Source organism: Nothobranchius furzeri, chromosome 6 (genome assembly GCF_043380555.1).
Source record: "Nothobranchius furzeri strain GRZ-AD chromosome 6, NfurGRZ-RIMD1, whole genome shotgun sequence".
In the NCBI taxonomy this organism is placed as follows: Eukaryota; Metazoa; Chordata; class Actinopteri; order Cyprinodontiformes; family Nothobranchiidae; genus Nothobranchius; species Nothobranchius furzeri.
In genome coordinates, this window is record NC_091746.1 from 57,535,338 (window position 1) to 57,558,743 (window position 23,406).

Genomic DNA, 23,406 nt, shown 5'->3' on the forward strand with positions numbered 1-23,406 from the left:
ATTGTTATCATCTAATGGTGCGTTTGCTTTCTCCTCGGAAATTCTAACTTCCCAGTAGGAAAAATCAATTGAAAAAGGACGGTAAAAGGAATGAAGATACACAGTAAATTTAGTTCACAGTAAAGATGTTTGCTTCAGTTTAATTATCAGCTTATAAAACTACAAGGACGATGTTAAAATACAAACAGTTGTATGTTATTTATCGTGATATTTATCAAATATTGTTATATATTGAGAAAAATATATATCTAATTATAAAAGAGAATTAAAATATTAAACACTCAAAAGTAACGATAATTGGTACCGTTAAGTACCGGTATCGATTCGTAGGTACCGGGAATTAGTACCGGATCAAGTCAAATGTCTAAGGTACCCATCTCTATGTGACGCGCGGACCAGACAGCCAAAGGCACATCCCCGTGGCCAAGCAGGGTGCGTGATCGATCGAGATACAGTGACGGGCCTGTCACACTTTGCAGAATGAGTAAAGGATGACCTGTTGCGGTATAGAAACCCAATTATTGACTTGACTTTAGAAAGTAATGAATTAATGTGAGTGTCAAACCAAAGTTGTTGTGAGTGCAGAGCTGGGACAAGAGGAAAAACAAACAATAGATTAAAACCCCTCATCTCATCTGGCAAATAAATTGTATGATTCTCTGGCTCTGTTTAAGACTCACAGGAAGTGCTGTGAGAGCAGCGTTTTGTACTTCGCTGACACATGCCTGCATGTAGACTTCCTGAACCTGCCTCCAAACCTGGTGTTGAGACAGTTTGTGTGCACAAGAACATCAGGCTAGGTAGTATGAGGGGTGGTGGTCGGGGGGAGGTGGAACAATCCTAGATGCTACCGTGAAGAACCATCTATGCTCACCAGACATTGAACCTTCAGTTGTGATTTTGCATCCATAATATTTTCTAAATAAGCTCTCCTATTCCACACACTTCTTTTTGTGTATCAACATCAGCTGATGGGGCTGAGCCATGCAAAAGAAGTTCTTTGTTAAGTTCCAGGGTTTTCATAGCTGTTACTGGCAATTTCAGCCAAACCAGCTTGAATTCCACCCTCCCTACTTCTAACCAGCTTGTTGACAGCACAACATGGGACAACAGAACTTTGGACCTTCTGTATGCAAATGCTACAAACAAAAGTGATCACCAGGCGTCCATTTGGTCATTTGGAGAACAACCTGGTCCTATTACCACCTGAATATCTCCCTACTGTTTAAAGTCTCTCCATCTCCACAAAGTATGTGCTGAAGCGGGGTCAGGAAGCCGGTGAGGCTGTCCAGGGCTGCTTCAGCTCCGCAGACTGGAATGTGCTCTGCATGCCACATGTAGAGGGGTGAGGGGTGGAGGGTTGATGTCAATACATGACTGCTAAATGGACTCCCCCCATCCTAACCAGGAATGTTTGCTGTTTCCCCAAGAACAAGTCTTGGATTACCAATCACCTGAAGCTCTTAAATGAGAAATCATGAAATTCCTTCAGATCTAGCAGGGTTCAGAAGCCCCCCCACACACACACACACACGCACACACACACACACACACACACACACACACACACACACACACACACACCCTGTGACCTTTATGGGCCACTCCCAACCAACCTTCTCGGCCTGCTAACCGTCATACACCCTTCCCCCTCTCTACCTAGCTGGTTTCTGGTGTTCACAACCCCCAGCTCCCATCTCCGCAGCCAGTGACCATGCCTCCTGCCTGACTCGAGCCCCTTTCTCCAAACAGGTTTAAACCAGGTCTGAGAGGAGTTGCAGAGTAGTTGTGGAGTGGGTGGTACTGGTTCTACGAAACTGACTTCTTTTGTCTAAACATGCATTGTTCTGTAAAACTGCGTTATCTTTGGTTTATTTCAGACTCAACTGAGGAAATTGGAACAAAGTGTGTCTTTGTGACAGGCTGGTTGTTTGCTACATTGTAATGTTTAGAAACAAGACTGGATCATCCCTTGAGTTTAGCGACTGTTTTACATCTGGAAGTATCAGAGGCTAAGGTACCTAAAGTAATAGATAAAATATAACTCCTCCAAATATGATCAGTTTTACAAAGACGTCAAGCTGTTTACAAGCAGAATATTTTAGAAAGTGGTTTGATTTCAGATATTTGAACAGCTCCATACATGATAATGATACACATTAATGTGTATCATACCAATATTCTGTATTGAAAAGGACACAGGATGTTTCTTTGACTTCACCCTGAATGTTTTTAGCAGCAAGACCCATAAAAACACAGCCAAGCTCCTGCAGAACGTTCTTCAGCAGCAAGAGGACGAAGAGGTCCTGAAACAGATGGCATTTCCCCCCATCCATCCACCCCCCCCAGGGCCCTCAGAACAACAACAAAGTCAGTGTGGGAATACATGAAGAGGCAGGAGCTGTTGAGGCGGCCTAAATTCACAGAGGGACTGTGGCAACGGCCTTGGTGGTTACCAGAAGAACCGACCAAGCACCCCAAGCAACTGTGTGTTCATAAATACACGAAGAGTCAATGCTCTAAATGCTGATCTTGTTAACGCTGGTGAATAGAATAGAATAGAAAATCCCTTTATTCTCCCTCAGTAGGGCAATTTTCAGCAATTGCATTTACAACAGGAGCAAAAAAGGGAAAAAAAATAGAGAATAAAGATATGTGTGCTCTTCCGAATTTAATGAAACTCATCCATCTATTGTCAATACCTGTTTATGCACGCAGGCTCACAGGGGGGCTGGTGCCTATCGCCAGCGGTCTCCGGGCATGCAGGCGGGTAAAACCTGGACAAGTTGCCAGTCCATTGAAGGGCAACACAGAGACACACAGGACCAAAAACCACACACACACACACACACACACACACACACACACACACACACACACACACACACACACACACACACACACCTAGGGACAATTTAGAGAGATCAGCACTAGTCATGTTTTTTGACTGTGGGAGGAAGTCGGAGTACCCTGAGAGAACCCACGCATGCACACAGGAAGAACTTCCAAACTCCATGCAGAGAGATCCCGGGTTGGAATGCAAAACCGGGACATCCCTACTTCAAGGCAGCAGCGCTTACCACCATGCCATTATGCAGCCATTTTAGTGTAACCCATTATATTCAAAATGCAAATTTGAATGGTTGCTGACATAAATGTTATTTAATTAATATAATCTATTTTCTTTTACTAGTCTTGATTTGATTATAGTCTTACTAAATGCAGCCATTTTTCTTTTGGGGCGATGGGGGCAGAGGAGTTAAGTACTAGTCCCGTTATCGGAAGGTTGCAGGTTCAAGCCCCGCACAGTCTGTCACTGGCGTTGTGTCCTTGAGCAAGACAATTAACCCACCTTGTCTGCTGGTGGTGCTCAGAGGGACCGGTGGCGGCTGTGCATGGCAGACTCGCTCCTGTCAGTGTGCCCCAGGGCAGCTGTGGCCACATTGTACCTCATCCCCACCAGGGTGTGAATGTGTGTGTGAATGGGTGAATGGCTGATTGTGTTGTATCTGTGTTGTAACATCAACTGCCTGATGCATTGTTGTAACTGAGAATTTTAAGAAGCTACATTGGCAAAGAAAACGCAAAATAAGGTCCACTTATTAAAAAGAATAATAAAGGAAGTGACTACACCATCACCGGCGAACTCTGAGGATGGCTAGAGCTACTAGCTGACACATGTAAGGTAAGTAAAACATTTTTACTAAACTGTGTAAGACTAAAAACTGGATTAGGGACAAAACACAGTATGAACACTAAAAAGAGGTCTACTTATTATTCCATCATGTTTCTAGAATTAAATCTGGAATGCAGTGTTTTCCTCAGTCCAAATATGGTCTTATTTAAATCAAAACTTTCTAAATTAGTGAAACATGTCCCCAAAGAATGTGTGTTTGCTTTGTCCATGTTTACAAACTGCAGATGGGTGCAGAACTCTTTTTTTACATGTTGCTTTTCCCTGTCCTCCTGATGTTGGACTCATTATGTTTATTATGTTTATTCGCTTAGCAGACGCTTTTATCCAAATTTATGCTGTAACCTATAGGGCGTGTTGTGATCTGTGGGGGAAACCGGAGTACCCGGAGGAAACCCGCGCATGCACGGGGAGAACACGCAACTCCACGCAGAAAGGCCGCAGCCGAGTTTTGAACCTGTGACCTTCGTGCTGCGAGGAAATACAGTGCTAACCACTGTGCCACCATGCAGCCCATTAGCATGATGAAAAAGGCCTTTAAATGATAATAAATCACAGCTGGTCTCACTGACTCATAAAGTGTTTCACTTGGGAGGTCTTTAGTGAAATTGTCTATTAATTGGTCCACCATTAGAATCCAATATGGCTGCCTTGAAACTGAAAAGAAATTTGGTGAGCTTTTCCAGTTTGGAGACCATCCTTAACAATCGTCTTTGGGTATCTATTTTTATTTACTACCCTAAAAATATACAATTAAATCCACAATAATAGGTTATACAGAGGGTATAATAAAACATTTCTTCATATGTCAGTCGTCAATCATTGAATGTTTGTATAAACTGCCATAAAACACTCTCCCACTACATCTGTAGGCTCTATGACGTAATTTAAGGAAAACAGCATGTAAAGTAATCTAAACACGTGTTATTGCTGGTAATAAATGCTGCCAGATGACATATTAGTGGCTTAATCCTGCAGGCAGGTATGGCTGTTTCTCCTCCACCCACCCATGCATGCCCTCTTCCTGCAGCTCAGCCCCCACCTCCAGGCACCAAATCCTTTACTGACATCCATCTGAGCAGGACCCCCACACCTTTTGTGTTGGGCTCCCCCTTTGTTAGCTGCTGCTGGTCAGAGCAATAGCCTGCAGCAGATAGATGTGGAATGACAACACATCAGCCATGTTTTTTCCTGATTAGAGCAAGAAGGATGAATAAATGAGGAGAGGGAATTTATTTGAATAAATCTTGTTTTGGGGGAACGTGATAAGTGGTTGTGGACTTTTTATTTTTACATGGGAGTAAATATCTATCTATCTATCTATCTATCTATCTATCTATCTATCTATCTATCTATCTATCTATCTATCTATCTATCTATCTATCTATCTATCTATCATCTATCTATCTATCTATCTATCTATCTATCTATCTATCTATCTATCTATCTATCTATCTATCTATCTATCTATCTATCTATGAGAGGTGAAGCAGCATCATCACCTCCAAAGTGAACTGCAGATAACCTCATGACGTGGCACACATAGTATTGAAGCCTATATAAAATTCACAGAGGATCTGCTGGTGCTTCGAGTCCCAGATCATCTGACTTCAGTCCAGATGAAGGATGAGCTTCTCAGGCGTAGACATTGTCCATCCTGCTGATGCTCCCTCGTCTCGTGGTAAACTCTTGTGCACCCTCTGGTGCTTGCTAGTCTCCCAAACTTCTTTGTGTAGAGCCTGCTTTGCAGATTGTCTTCCTTGTCTGTGTGGTTGCTCATTATTCAGAGACAGACGGATCTCAGGTCATCTGCAGCTGCAGCAAAGGAGAAGCAGGAAAGATGGCGATCATCCATTAGACCGAGCGACCGACCGGGAGCACGCATGAAATACGAGGATAACTTCTGGGAGGATCGCTTGAGGAGAACATTGTACCTGTGAGTGGTTTTGGTGCAATATAATATTTACAGTTTCGTTAAGATTGTGTCGGCTGGACTTTCAAAGGGGGGTCCGCGAGAACGTCGGTTGTGGTCGATCATGGGATATAATTTGGAGAGCGCCTCGTGAAGGACCTGGGAAGAGCTGGATTTTCTCAGTCCAGGTCCAGACGAGGAAGTCGGGCGAAATTTTTTTTCATATTAGTGACTTGAACTGGAGCAGCCCAAAGTCAAGTGGGTCTTCTCGCTTCCCACTTAATATCCCAAGCGACCATTCGGGCTTCCTCGCTTTAGCAATGTCGCCTTTCGGTTTGTTGTGAGAATGACACAAGGAAATGGACGGTGGCGGAGCTAGTGGGCTCGCCTGTTTCTAGCGGCACCGAGGCGGAGGGGGGGTTGTTGTCGCCGGTCAGGAGGGGAGCTGGTGGCCGCCGCGCCGCGCGCGTGCCCTCCTCCGGCCGTTAGCTTCATGAAGAAGCCATAGCTCTCCTCCATTAGCGACAGAGGAGCTGACTTAGCCGCAGGTCCACACACACACATTGTCTTCCACACATGAAAGCCATGTCCAGTCTGAGGACCCCCCCCCCATTCTAACATGCATTTATTTATTTTTTGAGGAACCTCATCAAGCTAGCAATTTTGTTCTCAACGTTGGAGCTAGACCCTCAAAGGTTCGTGGCATTGACACATAAACCCGCAGCTTGTTCATAGTTCTATTTAAATCACGCTTTTTTTGGTTATTTCTGCTACATTCATCGTTGTGTTATTTTTTGCTGCCTGTCACACTGGTCTCCAGTCAGGTATGTCAGGAGCTCCACGGTAAAATGGAGGAAAGCAGATGAGTCTCCTAGGAGAGCCCTGGAGGAGTAAGACAGGCAGATCCCTCACGCCGGAACAAAGGTTGTGTTTCAAAAAAATAAAAAAAAACTAGCTCGGCCACCTCTTCCTCCTCCTCCTCCTTCTGCTTCTGCCTTTACAGCTCGGGAGTTTGTCTGCTGAAGGAAGGAGAACTCCTAAAATAGTCAGCTTAGATCTTTTAGTGGACCTTTACCGAAGTGTTAGAACTCCATTGCCTTTAAAAATAAAAACAACAGTCTAGCAACTTTGCTTGGAAGACCTGCAGCTGAAACAGTCAGTGGAGAAAGATCTTGATAACTGAAGGACATGGAGATGAGATAGGAATTTTAATGCAGAATAGTGCAGTGTTTTCTACCCATGCAGGTAGTTAATGTTCAACAAAGTGGTGTCAACACACACACACACACACACACACGCGCGCACACACATCTTGTTTGTGTGTAGGTGAAGCAATGACTGTTTCTTGTAGGAAGTTCTCATGGTGGTTCTCACTTTGTTTTGAATCTGTTTTTTCTTACTTCAGTGGCTTTAAATTTCAAAATAAAAGCATTTATTTACAGCTTTTATCAGTTGAAAACCTGGTTTGTGGACATCTGGACTTCTTTATGTTAATTAAGCTTTGTGTGGAATTGATCACATGGATTCAGGTGACTTGTCCTGAAGGCATCCAGCCTTCTGGGAATGTGAAGGATACGTGAGCTGCTTCTTCTTTGAGTGTGTGTGTGGTTGTTCTCTGCTCTGCAGTTCCCCATGGCCACTGTGCGAAATCTTGCTGACAAGGAGAGTGTGAGCTTGACACACTGTGCTGCGACAATGCTGGGGCTGAGAAGAGCAATCAAAATGGTGGCGGAACTCTTTCTCCCCCGGCGTGGCAGGCAGGGCAGACAGGTTCTCAAGGAGGAGCAGATAGAGGACGACCGGGCAGGAATCTGCTGCGCTCGACACATTTCGTCTGGCAGATGGGCGCAGTTGGATCCAGTCTGTTGGATGTTGTGCAAATGAGCTCAGGGAGTTCAAACCTATAAGTGATCGGGATGTTTTGGTGGAGAAATCTCCCGATTGTCTTGGTGATACCGCAGGTTCTGTTAGCTCTTTCACCTCCGGCATTAACTTTCACAAGTCTTCAACACATTCTTTATCTGCTCCTCTATTTTTCTGCACAAGCAGGTGATTGAGATGATCCCACTGAGGGGAGGGGGTTCTGTCTGAAGCCCCTAAGGTCTGCTGGTTCTCTGTGTGTCCCTCTCTGTTGTAACCTGATGAACTGCAGATCAGCATGGGGATACACAAACCTTTTATGTATTGGGTCAAAAGCTGCTTTTTACACAGTCTGGAAACTTTTGTGTCTTAATTGTAATCTCGATCATCAGTTATTCAATAATCTGATCATCTAAGAAGATTTTGAAACGCTTATAATCGATTTGTGTTTAAAAACCAGTAAGTTACAGATGGACCTGGAGGTCTTTATCAATCAATTTTTATTCTTTGTTTATTTCATTCAAAATAAAAACAAATAAAACATATAAACAATAAGAAATACATAGCAAAAATGCAATTTGAACGAAAAGGAGCAGAATGAAGAAAAACGTCTTATAATTTCTGCCCCATTTTCCAGTAGAAATAATCAATTTATATGTAAATACCATTTGTCAGATACATACAGATTCGTTTAAAACTTTTTCCTGTTCTAAATTCCAGTGCGATCATTCATGATCATTGATTTAATTTACATTTTCTTAATTATTTAGTACACTCAATTTGGTACATTTTTTGAATATATTAAATGACAAGAGTTTTTTAATTTCCCTTTTAAGGTTATTCCATAATTTAACACCATTTACAGATATATTCCACTCCTTAATTTAGCTCTAAGTCTAGGTTTTGTAAACACATCAGTTTCTTTCAGCATGTAATTACTAGTTCTCTTTTCAAATATCCCCTGAATGTTTGGTTCCAGTTAACATAAAAACCCAAAAGATGCGTTAAAAAAATCTATACCCCCGATTAGGGCTGCAACTAACGATTATTTTAATAATCGATTAATCTGTCGATTATTTTTTCGATTAATCGATTAATCGGTTTGTTACTGTTTAGCTATTTAACCTATACAAGTGATGGATGCATTTCAGTTAAGAAAAAAAAACATAAGAGAATTGTGCAGTTGACTGCAATCTATTTTATTGCACATGAACACAGTCAGCAGTATAAAATGAGCTAAACAGTGCAAAATATCAGTCCAGAATAATTTTTTAGCATTAGCTGGAAGCCTGCTCCTTCCACCATGGATAGTGGCCTCATGTCTTTTACCAGCATGTTTAGAATAGAGTTTGTAAGTGGTATGAATTGCTGGGGGGTGAGTGTCTTGTTCCCCACGTAGTTGTCCATCGTTGCTTGCTTTTTTTCTGCATAAGAAACACAAATAGACTGAAATAAGTACACATATAAAATAAAGCAGCACACACACTACAACACTAAATCAATATTATATTATTTGAATTAATTAACAATATACAGTGATCATTTATTTTGAGGGTTACGTTCTACAAAATAGCCCGCAACAGGAGATATTCAGAAAAGTCTAATTTTTTACTATTAAAAAGCTCTGAGTAAGGAGCTCATGAGGTTTTTACTTTGAGTCGGGAGTGTTTAAATTAGCTAGAGAAATGTGAAAAATGTTTATTTTGTGTAATGCTGTTTAAGAAACATGATAAAAATGTGTTGTGAGGCGTTTTACAGCGTTAGATAGTAAAACAGCCTTTTAATAGTAAAAAAGTGACTTTTTCTGAATTTCTCCTGTATTTAAAAATTGAAAGCGTACAACTATGCTGCGTTATATTCACCTGGACACAGCTCGTCTGTATATTTTTCACCGCGGAGTTGTCCTTTTTTGAATGAGGAACATAGTTATGGGTTTGTGCTGTTTTTCTCTTAACGAGAACATTCTTATAAACAGACGTGCTAAATTTGGCAAGCGCATGATACACAACACGGAGGAGATTCACGATTGCATCTAGTCAATCAGAAGTAGAACACCGTAGACTGACGCGGCAAAAAAACATGTTTAACATCCACTATAACAAACTCAGCTAAAACACTAAGTCCAGCTTGTGTATTTTCTGTTACTTACCGGGCTGGCTCTTCCAAATGACGGCTCACTTGACCGCGGTGCTCTTCCTCTGCTGCATCAGCCCCCACATGCTTTCGTCTCAAATGTTCACTTAGGGACGTCGTGCTTCCGTGCCATGCTAGATGGTTTTTGCATATTTTGCAGGTCACCCGTCTTTTCAAGGCATCTAGAGTGAAGTGCTCCCATACTCGTGAGGTTTTTGTCCGGGGTTTCTCTTCAGTTTTGTCGCTTCTATTTTTCTTCCGTATTTCCTCTTGTTCCGCCATCTCTCACAGCAAGATGAGCGTCAGTAACGTGATACGTCATGAAAACCGAGGGCACTCATTGGCTCATTTCTTTTTCTACGGCTCCACTGGTAGATCAGTGGCTCATTACTGCCACACACTGGCGGCAAATTTAACAGCTTGTAACCGATGTCAGATTGTGGTAAAAATAGACTTTATGCGGTAAAATATGATTATTAAACAACTAATCGATGACTAAAAAAGTTGTTAACTATTTTAATAATCAATTATAATCGATTAAATCGATTAGTTGTTTCAGCTCTACCCCCGATCAGAAGCTAGATAATTCTAGTTCATTTAGATCCAGTTCAGTATTTGACACTAGAGGTCAACTGATATTGGTTTTTCTATTGCCGATACCAACGCCTATAGGTAAAGGTCACGGTCAGCCGATGGCCGATTTGTGCTGCCGATATTTAGGGCAGATTTTCATCGATTTAGACATTTTCCACCTCATTTTCATGCTAAATGTCACTAATAACATCAGTTGATTCACATAATCTTAGAAACTGAATCTGTTTATTAAACACTTAGTTTAACCAGTTGTTAAATCTAGATTTTGTGCACTGCTCAGTCTTAAAATCAGACATCTACCTGTAGTTAATCAAACAAATTAGTAAACTGACCAAGTATCAAATATTAAAAACTGGTAAGTTATAAGATATTTTAGTTGAAAATAATAGTTTTTGAGCTTTTATTAAGCAGATGTTATTCAGGAATGTAAAAATCCTTTTAAATTCAATTCTGCAGCAGCACCGGGCTGCCCAGGTGCCTGACATTTAATCAACATTGATATATACAGGTGCTGGCCAGTAAATTAGAATATCATCAAAAGGTTGAAAATATTTCAGTAATTCCATTCAAAACGTGAAACTTGTACATTATATTCATGCAATGCACACAGACCAATGTATTTCCAATGTTCATTACATTTAAATTTGATATTCATAAGTGACAACTAATGAAAACTCCAAATTTGGTATCTCAAAAAATTAGAATATTCTGAAAAGGCTGAATATAGAAGACACCTGCTGCCACTCTAATCAGCTGATTTACTCAAAACACCTGCAAAGGCCTTTAAAAGGTCCCTCAGTCTTGTTTTGAAGGCACCACAATCATGGGGAAGACTTCTGACTTAACAGCTGTCCAAAAGACAATCATTGACACCTTGCACAAGGAGGGCAAGACACAAAAGGTGATTGCTAAAGAAGCTGGCTGTTCGCAGAGCTCTGTGTCCAAGCACATTAACAGACAGGCGAAGGGACGGAAAAAATGTGGTAGAAAAAAGTGTACAAGCTCTAGGGATAACCGCACCCTGCAGAGAATTGTGACGACAAACCCATTCAAAAATGTGGGGGAGATCCACAAAGAGTGGACTGCAGCTGGAGTCAGCGCTTCAAGAACCACCACGAGGAGACTCATGAAAGACATGGGATTCAGGTGTCGCATTCCGTGTGTCAAGCCACTCTTGAACAAGAAACAGCGCAAGAAGCGTCTCGCCTGGGCCAAGGACAAAAAGGACTGGACTGATGCTGAGTGGTCCAAAGTTATGTTTTCTGATGAAAGCAAGTTCTGCATTTCCTTTGGAAATCAAGGACCCAGAGTCTGGAGGAAGAGCGGAGAAGCACAGAATCCACGTTGCATGACGTCCAGTGTAAAGTTTCCACCGTCAGTGATGGTGTGGGGTGCCATGTCATCTGCCGGTGTTGGCCCACTCTGTTTCCTGAGGTCCAGGGTCAATGCAGCCGTCTACCAGGAAGTTTTAGAGCACTTCATGCTTCCTGCTGCTGACCAACTTTATGGGGATGCAGACTTCACCTTTCAACAGGACTTGGCACCTGCACACAGTGCCAAAACCACCAGCACCTGGTTCAAGGACCATGGTATCCCTGTCCTTGATTGGCCAGCAAACTCGCCTGACCTTAACCCCATAGAAAATCTATGGGGTATTGTGAAGCGGAGGATGCAATACGCTAGACCCAACAATGCAGAGGAGCTGAAGACGACTATCAGAGCAACCTGGGCTCTCATAACACCTGAGCAGTGCCACAGACTGATCGAGTCCATGCCACGCCGCATTACTGCAGTTATTGAGGCAAAAGGAGCCCCGACTAAGTATTGAGTGCTATACATGCACATTCTTTTCATGTTCATTCTTTTCAGTTGGCCAACATTAGAGAAACAAACATTTTTTCATTGGCCTTTAGAATATTCTAATTTTCTGAGATACCAGATTTGATGTTTTCATTGGTTGTCCCCTATAAATATCAAATTTAAATGTAATGAACATTGGAAATACATTGGTCTGTGTGCATTGCATGAATATAATGTACAAGTTTCACGTTTTGAATGGAATTACTGAAATATTTTCAACCTTTTGATGATATTCTAATTTACTGGCCAGCACCTGTAGGCTGATGTTGATATACAAAAATGGTAAATATCGGTCTACCCTATTTGACATGATACATAGTTGGGCTTATTGTGTAATATTTTGATGACTATATGTTGATACATTTTCTTTGTGCTTGAAGATCTCAGCAGCTTTTTGGGCATCGAGAATCCATCTGATTGGCCAAATGCTTCATTAGCCTGATTAGCACAACATCCCACTGTAGCTCAAGGAGTTGAGTTCTTCACAATACTGATGCACTTATAGAACATATTGAGACCTTTACCAAGTATTTCACACAGCCGTTTTTAATATCCTGTTAGAAAATCAGTTTCAGATAAAAACATAAACATCTTTATTTCCATTCATAATGAACATCAAAAAGTATTATCGGTTTTCTGTCACTGAGAAAATCTAAAGTAGAAGTCAAGAAAAGGAGAGTTCAGAGGCGAAAATATGAATTAATTTACAAAAGGAAACATTCAAGACCTAATGGTTTTGAACTCGTTAAAGACACTCCAGCTCTCAAGTGCTGCCTAATTCAAAGGCACAATCTACTCGAGTCGTCTCCATTTATGTATTTACTAACTTTCCCTTTTTAAACACTCATCAAAATTAATAATGCATCGGTATAAACACACAGTCATGTAAAAAGTAGAAATCAAACAAGCTCATAATAAATACATCATTAAATTCATACATTTTACTAAATAAAATATATGTTTAGTACTTTTCCAAAACAAGATATGATGTTAACATTTCTGGTGATTTGTCTCACATATAAAAACAATTTACCCAAATAAGATTGAAGATGATTTGTTGTCATTGCACGTGTACTACAAAAGCTTTTGGGTAGAAATGATTTCAAAGTAAAATCAGAACAGGGAACTTGATGGAGGATCAAACAAGAGGATGGTCTGGATGTAGAGAGGAAATGGTCGCCCAGCTCATCGCTCGCCCTATTTAGCTGCCTCACATACGCCGGCTCCCCCTTCTCTCCCTTCTTCCTTACCTCCCCTCCTCCTTCACTTGCTCACACTGGGTGATGCACTTCTCCATTCTCCTCTACCTGGGGCAGTGAAGGAGGCCGGGGAGACACACAAAAGCAAATTGAAATGCTCCAGTGAGTGCTTTCTTGACATGATGCATGGCTCATGAGATGCAACCTGGCCGGCCCTGCTGCTACACTCACAAGAGCGCTGAAACACACAGACCCAAAGCTTCGGCCATCACCATGGCTCCACAGCTTCCTGCTGTCTGTTGTTCTCTGTTTCATATGACCTCAGAACTTCCTCTCTTTCTTCAGAGATTGTGTCATGGTGTGGAGGACAGCTTTAGGCTCCTTTGGAGAGCTCTGGGTTTTAAGTAGAACAAGGAAGTGGCTTGTAGAGGTGTCATTCCAGTTTCTGTTGACGGTTGCCACGTTACACTGCTGCAGAACTGGTTCCTCCTCTTTGCTTTCCACCAGAACATCGACAGCTGAACCTTTCCCCTCCTGGAAAAAAATAAAGGCTTGTAGCTTAGAGGAGCTCTCAGTAGTGTCTCCTTTCAATGCACATTTACTGAAAACATAAAACAGTTTAATTTAAAGTGGCTTTACTAATGAGATGGTTAGACTTCTGAGATCATTCAGGTGTTCTCAGGTTTCCTAATTTTTACATCCTTCTGCCGTAAAGCTCCCTAAACCTCTGTAAGCCTCAAGCTGCCTGTGGTGGGGGAAAAAAAAATTCTTTGGAGACGCCCGTTCCTTAGGCAGCGTGGTGCTGCCGGACAAGGCCCTCATTGAGCAGGAACAGGAGTGGTCTTGCAGACGGGAGAAGGGATCCACACCGGCTCGGCCTCTGAAACAACAGAGCTGTCCAACCACCATCAAATATTTAAGAACGTGGAAAGGAGGTCTCAGTGGTAAGTTAATATTGATGGGTCTCGTCTTTCCTTTCTTAAACCTGTTGAGTTGCCTCAAGAGGTCAGTTTGGTGGATCTTGAAGAAGAAGAAGCTCACCTCCTCACTTTTTAAATAATCGCTGCAGCGTTAAAAGGCAGATGCTTCAACGGGTTTTCTGCAAGTAGTCTAAACGTTGCACCTTGTTTCTTGTCCCTTCTCGTCTTCCTTGTTTTTCTCATGGTTGCTTTGAAATGCTCCATCCTGATGAGCTTGTAACCTCACCCACCCCCTGTAACCAAAGCAACTGCCATGTCAGGCTTACAAGGAAGTCGGCATTGCAGTGTTTTCTGGCAGTTGTCCACTGAGAACAAATTACATTAAAAACGGCCTTCTAGTCCATCTCGCTGCTCTTTATTTGGAGGAGAAGGGAGACAGTTTGGAGGAAGTAGATCTGGTTTTGACATTTGAGCCTCCAAGGAACGCTCTGGATAATATTTAGACATAATTGGACTTGCTTTGATTGAGAAGCTTTTTAGTGAGACATGGAGGGTTATATTACAGGATTGGACACATTGGGTGGAGAAGCTGACCTTGTTTGGTTTGTTCTGTTTTCTGGGATGAAGCAGATTGATTCATGTCCGGAAATGGCTGCCTAGGAGAAACGAACTTCAAGGCTACGTGTAATGCAAGGTTTCCTGGAGTAATTGTCCTCATGGAAACTAACTTCCTGGTTCTTCTGTCCGTCACTCGTCCTTGGTGATGTTCTACAAGCTCTCTCGAACAGACTCTGACTCAGCTCACATGTCTGATGCGTTTGGTTTAGTCTTGCATGTCGTCAAACATTTCTGGCCTATGTATGCCCGCTACTTAATAGAATTTCCTTCTTTTGAAGCTCAAGGGGAATATCCTCATGAGAAAACCAAATATATCCACCTTTCCTTCTCTTCTTAAATTGTAAAAATAATCACGCCTGAGGCAGTTCATTACATTTTGCACTTAATCATTTTTTGGTGGAATATTTAATGGTGTTGCTTAGGGTTGTCCTGGCTCTAATAATCCCTCACCGGGCTTTGTCCTCGCAGAAGCATTTGATCTCGTTAGGTCGCCTCTACCCTACAGAGATCTTCAGATGTTTTGGCTTTAAACAAAGCTGTGCTTCAGCTGGTGAGAGAACAGCAAGCCTCAGTCAGAGGTATCAGTCTTTGCTGTGAGCCAAACCACACATCTCAGTTCTGCTTTCTGCAGCTCGCCATGACAGTCTGCAGAGGAACCGTCAGGAGGGGAAGCTGCTTGCTCAGGTCTGCGCTCTTTAAAGTTAAACACTTCCATCTGTGTAACAAGATAGCCGAGCAGCTCCACTCTGCTGAGCAGGACAGTCAAAGACCTTGAGGAGCACAAAATGGTGGATGGTCATGCTGCTGCTGACACTCCAGCGTGATTGGCTGCATCTCCTTGGCCACTGTGGGGCCAGCTGTATGAAATGGAGTCCTCTGTGTGGAGCATTGGCCCAGCCTCAGCTCGGATGCAGAAGATAATTCTGTCAGCCCCGAGAGGGAGAGACGACAGAGCAGCCAAGTGAGGTGACTATGCTAAAAGAAGGCTGAGCAGAAGACTTTCGGATTGCTGCTCAGTAGACGTTCACGCACCTCTGATCAGGATTTCTGTAGCTATTTTTATTTGCAATAGACACAACGTAGACGGAGCAGAAAAAGATCAGCTGAGATGAAAAGGTTCATGTTTTGTGAAAGAAGCAAACAGAGAGATGTATAATAGAATTTATTATCTAACCTTCGCACCCAGGAGGCTTTAACAAAGTGATTCACCAGCCTCTTGTTTCTGCTGCTTAGTGAACATTTCATCTTCGAAGGTCACACGAATGATTCTCTGCGGACGATGCCTGAATGCAGGAGATGTAAAAGAGTGTCAGCAACAAATTTAAAGGTTTTTTTGGGGGGGGGGGGGGGGGGTGAGTTTGCACCATGACAACCTGAAGACAGCAACCACACAGAAGATAGCCCTTAATGCCTGCCCTTCCTGTAATCTGCTCAGTCATTATCATCTTCAAAAGAAGCCAAATGTTGTTACTGAGGGCTCTATGTTGCACTCGTCCCCCTTTTTCAGAAGGAACAATCCGAGCCCTTTGCTGAGCACAAAGGCTACCCTTGGAGCAAGGTTACTTGCACCGGAGTGACTGGTTTTGCTCTTCTTTTTTCTCTCTTTAAGAGAAAAACATGAAATAGGTGATTTGAGTGTCTTTGGTTGAGAAAGAAATGTCCTGGTTTGTAATGATAGACTTAAAAAAAGCAAAGAGGAGTGAGTGCAATGATCTCACTGCATGGCTAATGCCAGGTAACCCAGACTCTGTTTGACTTTGCAGTACGGATGACCCAGAAGTTGAATAGAAAATGATCTCCTTCTGAACATTATATCAACTCCAGGCCATGTTGTCTGCTCTCTTGTTCTGTTTTTGATGTGAGGACTTGCCTGAAGGCCCTAGTCAGCAGAATATTTTAAGGTCCAAAGATCAAACTCCTTCTCTGCTAGTTGTCCTCCTTTACAGAGGTAACAAGTGTTCACGTGGTGCTATGCATTAACTGATCTAAAAATGAAAATGTTTGGAGCACACCAAGACATCGCGGCCTTCTCTTCTTACCTTGAATGTTTTTAGCCTGCTGTCATAAGATGTTTATTTTTCCTACGTCTTCTGAATGAGACACGAGTGGAGGTCAGGCAGGAGACAGATCAGCGAAGCTTGCAGGACTGCATTGTCTGAAAGGCTCAGCTCCTCTAAAACAAAGTGGGATCACTGAGCTGATCTCTTGGGTATTCAAAAAAACTCCCACTTTCTACAAAGTCATTCAGTGAAACGAACATAAACGTGTAGTATAAAGAGTGGGCAGATGTTTAAGTTGTAATTAGGATTGAAATTTAATTTATACAAGATGGAAATATCCAGCGATCATGTTTTTTGGCTGGAAGTGTAAAATAGTGAACAAAAACAGCAAGATTAGTTTACCGATGGCACTAATTTTAAAATGAGAGGATTTAGAGAACTCACGTTTACCTTGTTGTTGATTATAGGCAGCTTAGGGTGTCAACTGTACTAAAAGCCTGTATCTCTGACTTGCTTTCCTATGTAATTTAGTAGGGATGTGTGTTGGTGAAATTCTGGCGATACAATATGTATCACGATAAAGGGGAGATGATACGATATATCACGATATATTGCGATACATTCACCAATATTAGCAATTTTTTTATAAACTGAATTTTTGTAGGAAAATTCAATAAACAGTTCACTGATACATAACATGTTTAACATGAGGTATCTAAACCATAATAAAGGGATTTACATTTCAATGGTGGAAACAAAACCACCAAAGAAAAGAAAATACAAAGATGTTGCATGTAAATTCTTCCAAAAATTCGATATATGACTTTTAACTATCAATATAATATCATGGGGGAAAAAATCACGATATATTGCCATATCGATTATTTCTTACATCCCTATAATTTAATAATGGCCACGTGACCAGTTCGTTCTGAGAAACGCTGCTTTAACACATCAAAAGCTTACATAGACCACCTTACATTTGCATGTTCAAGTCCACTTCAACATCTGCAATATACAAATGTTAGTGGCGGTAAGGCTAAGTGTAGAACAGCTTTTGTTCACGCTAGCCTGAGAAACTTAACATCTTTGTTAGACAAGAAGAAGACAATAAAGAAAACTGTCAGAGCACACAAGTAACATTCTAGGATCTACTGGAAATATCCAGACTAATGAATGCCAGATAGATCCATAGGTCACATGGCTGTACACAGAGTTTCTAGCTTCAGCATCATAACATTGGTGTCCTGGCCAAGTGGGCGGGGCAAACTAGTCTTTCCATTGTAGAACTTTATTATGGGGTCGTATTTGATAATTTACCGCGTCTTGTGGGCCATTTAGAGCTTTAACAAAGTTTCTATATGGAGGCCCAAAGAGCAGTTAACCCCCCCCCCCCCCAAATATATTCTTATTTATTTTGATCTATTATCTATTATTTATTTTGATAGATGGCCATCGAAAAATTTAAAGGAAAAACTATGGAGCGAACAGCAAAGCTAAAAACATCCAAAGGCTTGTATGGTAGGAGTATTTTGAAATTATGTATTAGTTAAAAGAAAAAGAAAGAAAACATTCTTTTATATATTTTTTATATAGTTCCTTAAAGTAGGTTAAAGTGTCTATGTGTATTTTTCCTTGCAACAGGGGGCAGTACATACCTAAATCATTGAAAGCAAGTGTTATTTTTGTGTTCAAGTAAGACCTTACCAACGGATGTCCATTAGGGTCAAAATCTCTGGGAGCACAACCTCCAGCAAAATGACAAGCACATCAGACTCCCTTTCATAACTGGCAACGAGCAAAGAGGTAAATGTGTAAAACAACAATGTTAATGAATGTGTGGCAAATGGCTAATGCCAGGTAACCGTCTGCCACAGGTAAATGTTTTGTAACCATTTTTTACAAATGAGTAAATGCAGTTTGTCCTCACGGGCTCCCATAGAAAGAAACATGGCATCTAATGGCATCACCCAGAGACTTAGACTAGGGCTGGGCGATATGACGATTTTGGACCGTTTTACGATCTACACATCTGACGGTCTGTCATTTTTGAGAGACCTTTTTATCACGATTCACAGCTCTGCTGTTGAAATTCTGCCTCTGAATGAAAAGGGAACTTACCCCAGGCGAATGACACGCCTTTGTTTGACCCTTAACCAATCAGAGTGAGTCATAGTAATATATTAGTGCCCCGCTTGTTTTCACCTGTGTGTGAACAAACATGGCTTCAGCCGCGGCTGAGAGCGACAGCGAGGTTTTCGTTCCGAAGAGGAACGCCTCGTCCATTATATGAAACTGGTTTGGTTTTTCACCAGATAACAAAGAGCAGTGAAACGTCATTTACAAGGAGAGCGTCAAGGCAAGACATGGCAACACCACAAACTTGTTTAATCACTTGAAAAGAAGGCATCCCAAACAATACAATGAGAGCCAGCTGGCAGCTAAAGCTAAAAAGCCTGCGGCGGCAGCGGCTAGTGCTTCTTTCTGGCAGCAAACGCTAACAAACACTCACAAAACTCACTCCCTACGACAGAGACAGCAGACGATGGAACAGCGTGACAGATGCAGTGACGTACCACTTGGTTAAAGATTTGTGTCCCGTGCAAACAGTAGGAACATGATAAAAACATTGGGTCCGCGCTACGAGTTTTCCAGCCGCAAGTATTTTTCGAACACCACCATTCCACGCTTGTACGCTGAATGCAAAGTGAGAGTTGCAGAAAATATTCTGAATGCGCAGTTATTTGCTACCACAAGCGATCTCTGGTCCAGCCGCACATCAGAGCCGTATTTGAGCTTAACTATCCACTACATGAGCAACTGGGAGCTACATAGTATTTTGAACAAGTTAATGTTTGCACAATACGTTTGCAATTGACATGTTTGCACTTTAAATATGTTTATGATTTTAATTTATGTTAAGTTACTTGAAAAACGAGAAAAACTGATTTTTGTAATTGTTTCTCTCAGGGCTTTTATCATCTCTGGTGTGAGTTTAAAATATAAGTGTGTTAGCACTGTTTTGATTATCCCTAATATGAATAAATGTTTATTTATTCAATGTTTCTCTTCTTTAATACGCAATTGAAGTTGTGCTATTCATGGATAAAAAATCGTGATAAAATCGAAATCGTGATAAAATATTGGAAAAATCGTGATATTCTATTTTTGCCATATCGCCCAGCCCTACCTTAGACCCACTCCCATGTATTTTAGACTCAATGTTTATGGTTATATGTTACAAAGCTGACAGTACCTTTTAAAATCTTGGCATCATCTAATTCATATTCAACAACATTTTGATGGATACTTACAGAGATTAACAGTAAAAACCACACATTGTCTCTTTAATGTCCTAAAAGTCCAGATTTTCAGACTTTGAAGTTCTAAACTGAGTAAAGGTGTTCATTGACCTGAGAAAGCTTGTGTGATTTTCCTTTCAGAATTTGCATGGTGTTGATCAATTGAAAATGTTTTGCATGATATCACACATTTGGATTTTTGATCTAGAGGAATCTTTCTAGTCACTGCTGTGTATCCTGGCTAATAGCTGGCCTGCTGTTTGCCTCTTGAGAAGTAGTTGTTGTCAGGTTTCTGATTGGTGGCAAGCCTCGAACGTTTTTGGCTATTCAGAGTTGGTTGACTTGTGGGCAGATCATGAATACAGAATTGCTGATAATCCCTAAGACTCCACAGCTGCAGAACTGGATTAACTCTTGTTTATTTTACACATGTGTAATAACAGCCATGTAATTATCCCAGTGAATGAGAAGGAAATTAGGGTTAGACTTGTGTTTGATTGATAAAATACACAAGCTTAAATATTTTCCAACAAATTTCAAGTGTGTTGGAATTATTGATGCATTTCAATCTCTATCATGCCCTTTTCCTTTTGGTTTTATATTGTTTTATGCTATTCTAGTCCTTTTTATTCAATCCCAGCAGCTGTCTGATGAATGTTATGACAAAACGTTCATACTGAACATTATTGATTCCTCACATCTCTGACGAAAAGACCCCGCTCATTGATCGGGCAGGTGGGATCAATGTTTCATCTCTGTGTATTCAGACTTCCTCAAATGAGCAGCATCATGTGATAATTTGTGGGAGCTCTCTGTTCTGATCGCAGGCTGAGAGGAATGAGGTCAGCGTCCATCTATCTAGTCTTATCTCACAAGGGCGCTCGTTAGGAGACAGATATGCTCATCAGTGATTCACCAACAAGATAAATATGTCAGATTCAGGTTAGTTTATTAGAATACTGGAATGATCGAGGCCTTTCAAGCCCTTCCCTTTGAGTGTACAGTCATTTGAACATTTCTGTTGAACGCTTTGGGCACTCCATCACATGCACCAATAAGACAAACCTCTTGTTGGTTCCAAATCCAGTCTGCACAATAACAACCCTGAACATGCACAGCCACAACAAAGTATCTTCAGCAGCTAGAATAAGTCCTGCAACAGATGGTATTGCCCGTCCACCCCCACCCCCACTCCATCGGGGTCCAGATCTCAACAACGTTGAGCCAGTTTGGGATTATGAAGTGAAAAACATTCAGAAACAGCCTAAATCTACTGAAGATCCTCTGAAAGACTGAATCCGATTTCTTAGCCACTGTTCCCACTACCAACACCATACATTAAACAAATCATCACTGTAGCATTTATGCCTTTGAAATGTTCTGAATGGCATTTTTTTCTCAGTTTTGTAAGGTGTTTGTAAAAGCCTGACCCATCCACCTTTACTGTACGCTGAAAAAGATTTAGGATATTAATTTCTTTGTGAATTGAATGAGTAAAGTCATGAGTATTTATTGAATTTTTTGTTTCATATTTAGATTAGTTTATTTTTGTCATTTAACAACATGTTAAGAGACATAGGAACACGGTGTTATGCCTAGTTTATACTTCTTGGTTATCCATTATAGCTCTCCAACAGGTCGGACGGAGTAGAGCCCGATTTTTCAACTTTTCGTCGAAAGCGACAGAGACTGCAAGCCTGTGATTGGTCAGGATGCCACTTCCTTTAACTTTGTCAACAGCTCCACCATCCCCTCTGAAATAAATAAAATGCTGTCCTAGTGGAGAATTTCTTCACTACCGGAGAAGTTTAAACAGAAAATGTGTGTGTGTGTGTGCACGCGCGTGCGTGCGTGCGTGAGCGCATGCGTTCTGATGGAGAAGTATAAACTTGGCTTTACTCGGGCCTGCCTTAATCATTATATTGTTGTAAGTAAACTGTGAAATACAGCTTAAGGGTCAGAGTTCATGAGCCTCACAGCTTCATGGAAGAAGCTTTGATACAGTTCAGAGTTTTGCCTGAAGGAAGAAGGGTGAATCATTCATGTGCTAGATGGGTGGCATCTGTCATTGTACTTTTGCTCTGATTCTGCATGTGTTGGTGTAAACATCTACAGAAGGCAGTGGCTGCTAATTGTTTAAGCAGATCAAAAGACTTTTTGCAGTAGGGATGCACAATATATCGGCTGATGTTAGTACATTTTTAACATATCGGTATCGGTCTAATAAGTAGCAACCAAAATTTTTCCAATTTTGTTTCCATTTGTGTGTCTGTTTCATAGGGTGAGATGGTGATGATGTGTAATTGTTTAGTCATGTGACAGTGATAGTAATCATCTCAGAAACGTAAATGTGTGTGTGTGTGTGTGTGTGTGTGTGTGTGTAATAACACATTGCACTTTATAGAAATACTTCTGTCACTTAGTTTATGATGATTAACTCTGCCATCTTACTCATTTGTTGTATTGTAGGAGAATCTGCTTGTAAATGAGATGTCACATCTTAAGTAGTTTATCCTCCTGAAAAAAGTACAAGTCATATAAATAAATAAATACTTCAGGTTGCATAATTTTTGGATAGTGTGTTGCTCATCACCGCCAGCATGTGAATCTGTTTGTGATTGGGTGAATGACTGTTGTGTTGTAAAGTGCCTTGGGGGGTTTTAGGACTCTAGAGTGGACAATAGAAGTACAGAACATTTACATAAATGAAATAAATAGATGAATAAAACATATTGACGGCAGTATATCTGTGACAGAACAACCAACATTTAGTAAATATCTGGCTTTGGAAACATCATGTCAACAGTTATTGAGTAGCTTAGCTAAAACACCCAAATTTAGGGTTTATAGTGGCTGTGTATGCAAATAAACAATTAGGAAAACACCTTCGTTAATAGGGATGTAAGAAAATATCAATATGGCATTATATCATGACATTTTTTCCTGCAATAATAAACCGATATTCAAAAGCCGTATATCAAATTTTTGGAAGAATTTACATGCAAACATTTGTGTATTTTTTTCTTTTGGTGTAATTCAAACACCAACCATTAGTTGGCAGCAGTGTGCAATGGGTTTTGTTTCCACCACAGAAATGGAAATCCCTCTATAATGGTTCAGATACCTCATATTAAACATGTTACAAATCAGTTTGGACTGTTTGTTGAATTTTCCTACAATAAAGTCAGTCTAACAAATCGCTAATATTGTCCAGCTTGATGTATCACAATATATCTTGATACATCGTAACGTCTCCCCTGTATCATGATACGTATCGTATTGTCAGAATTTCACCAATACACATTCCTAGTAGT

At 41.1% G+C, this 23,406-nt stretch overlaps 1 protein-coding gene across 4 annotated transcripts in view; it reads left to right on the forward strand.

The window, feature by feature from the left end:
• Positions 1 to 5,468: 5,468 nt before the first annotated feature.
• The window catches only part of znf462 (zinc finger protein 462), a 70,536-nt gene continuing 52,598 nt past the window's right edge, over positions 5,469 to 23,406 (forward strand). For 2 of the 4 annotated variants that reach the window (XM_015942831.3, XM_015942832.3), the window contains exon 1: positions 5,469 to 5,630. The gene's annotated coding sequence lies outside the window, so the exon portion shown is untranslated. Of the gene's footprint in view, positions 5,631 to 13,987; positions 14,197 to 15,651; positions 15,757 to 23,406 lie in introns of those variants that run through there. The other 2 variants (XM_054744414.2, XM_070552347.1) reach the window with 2 other exon arrangements.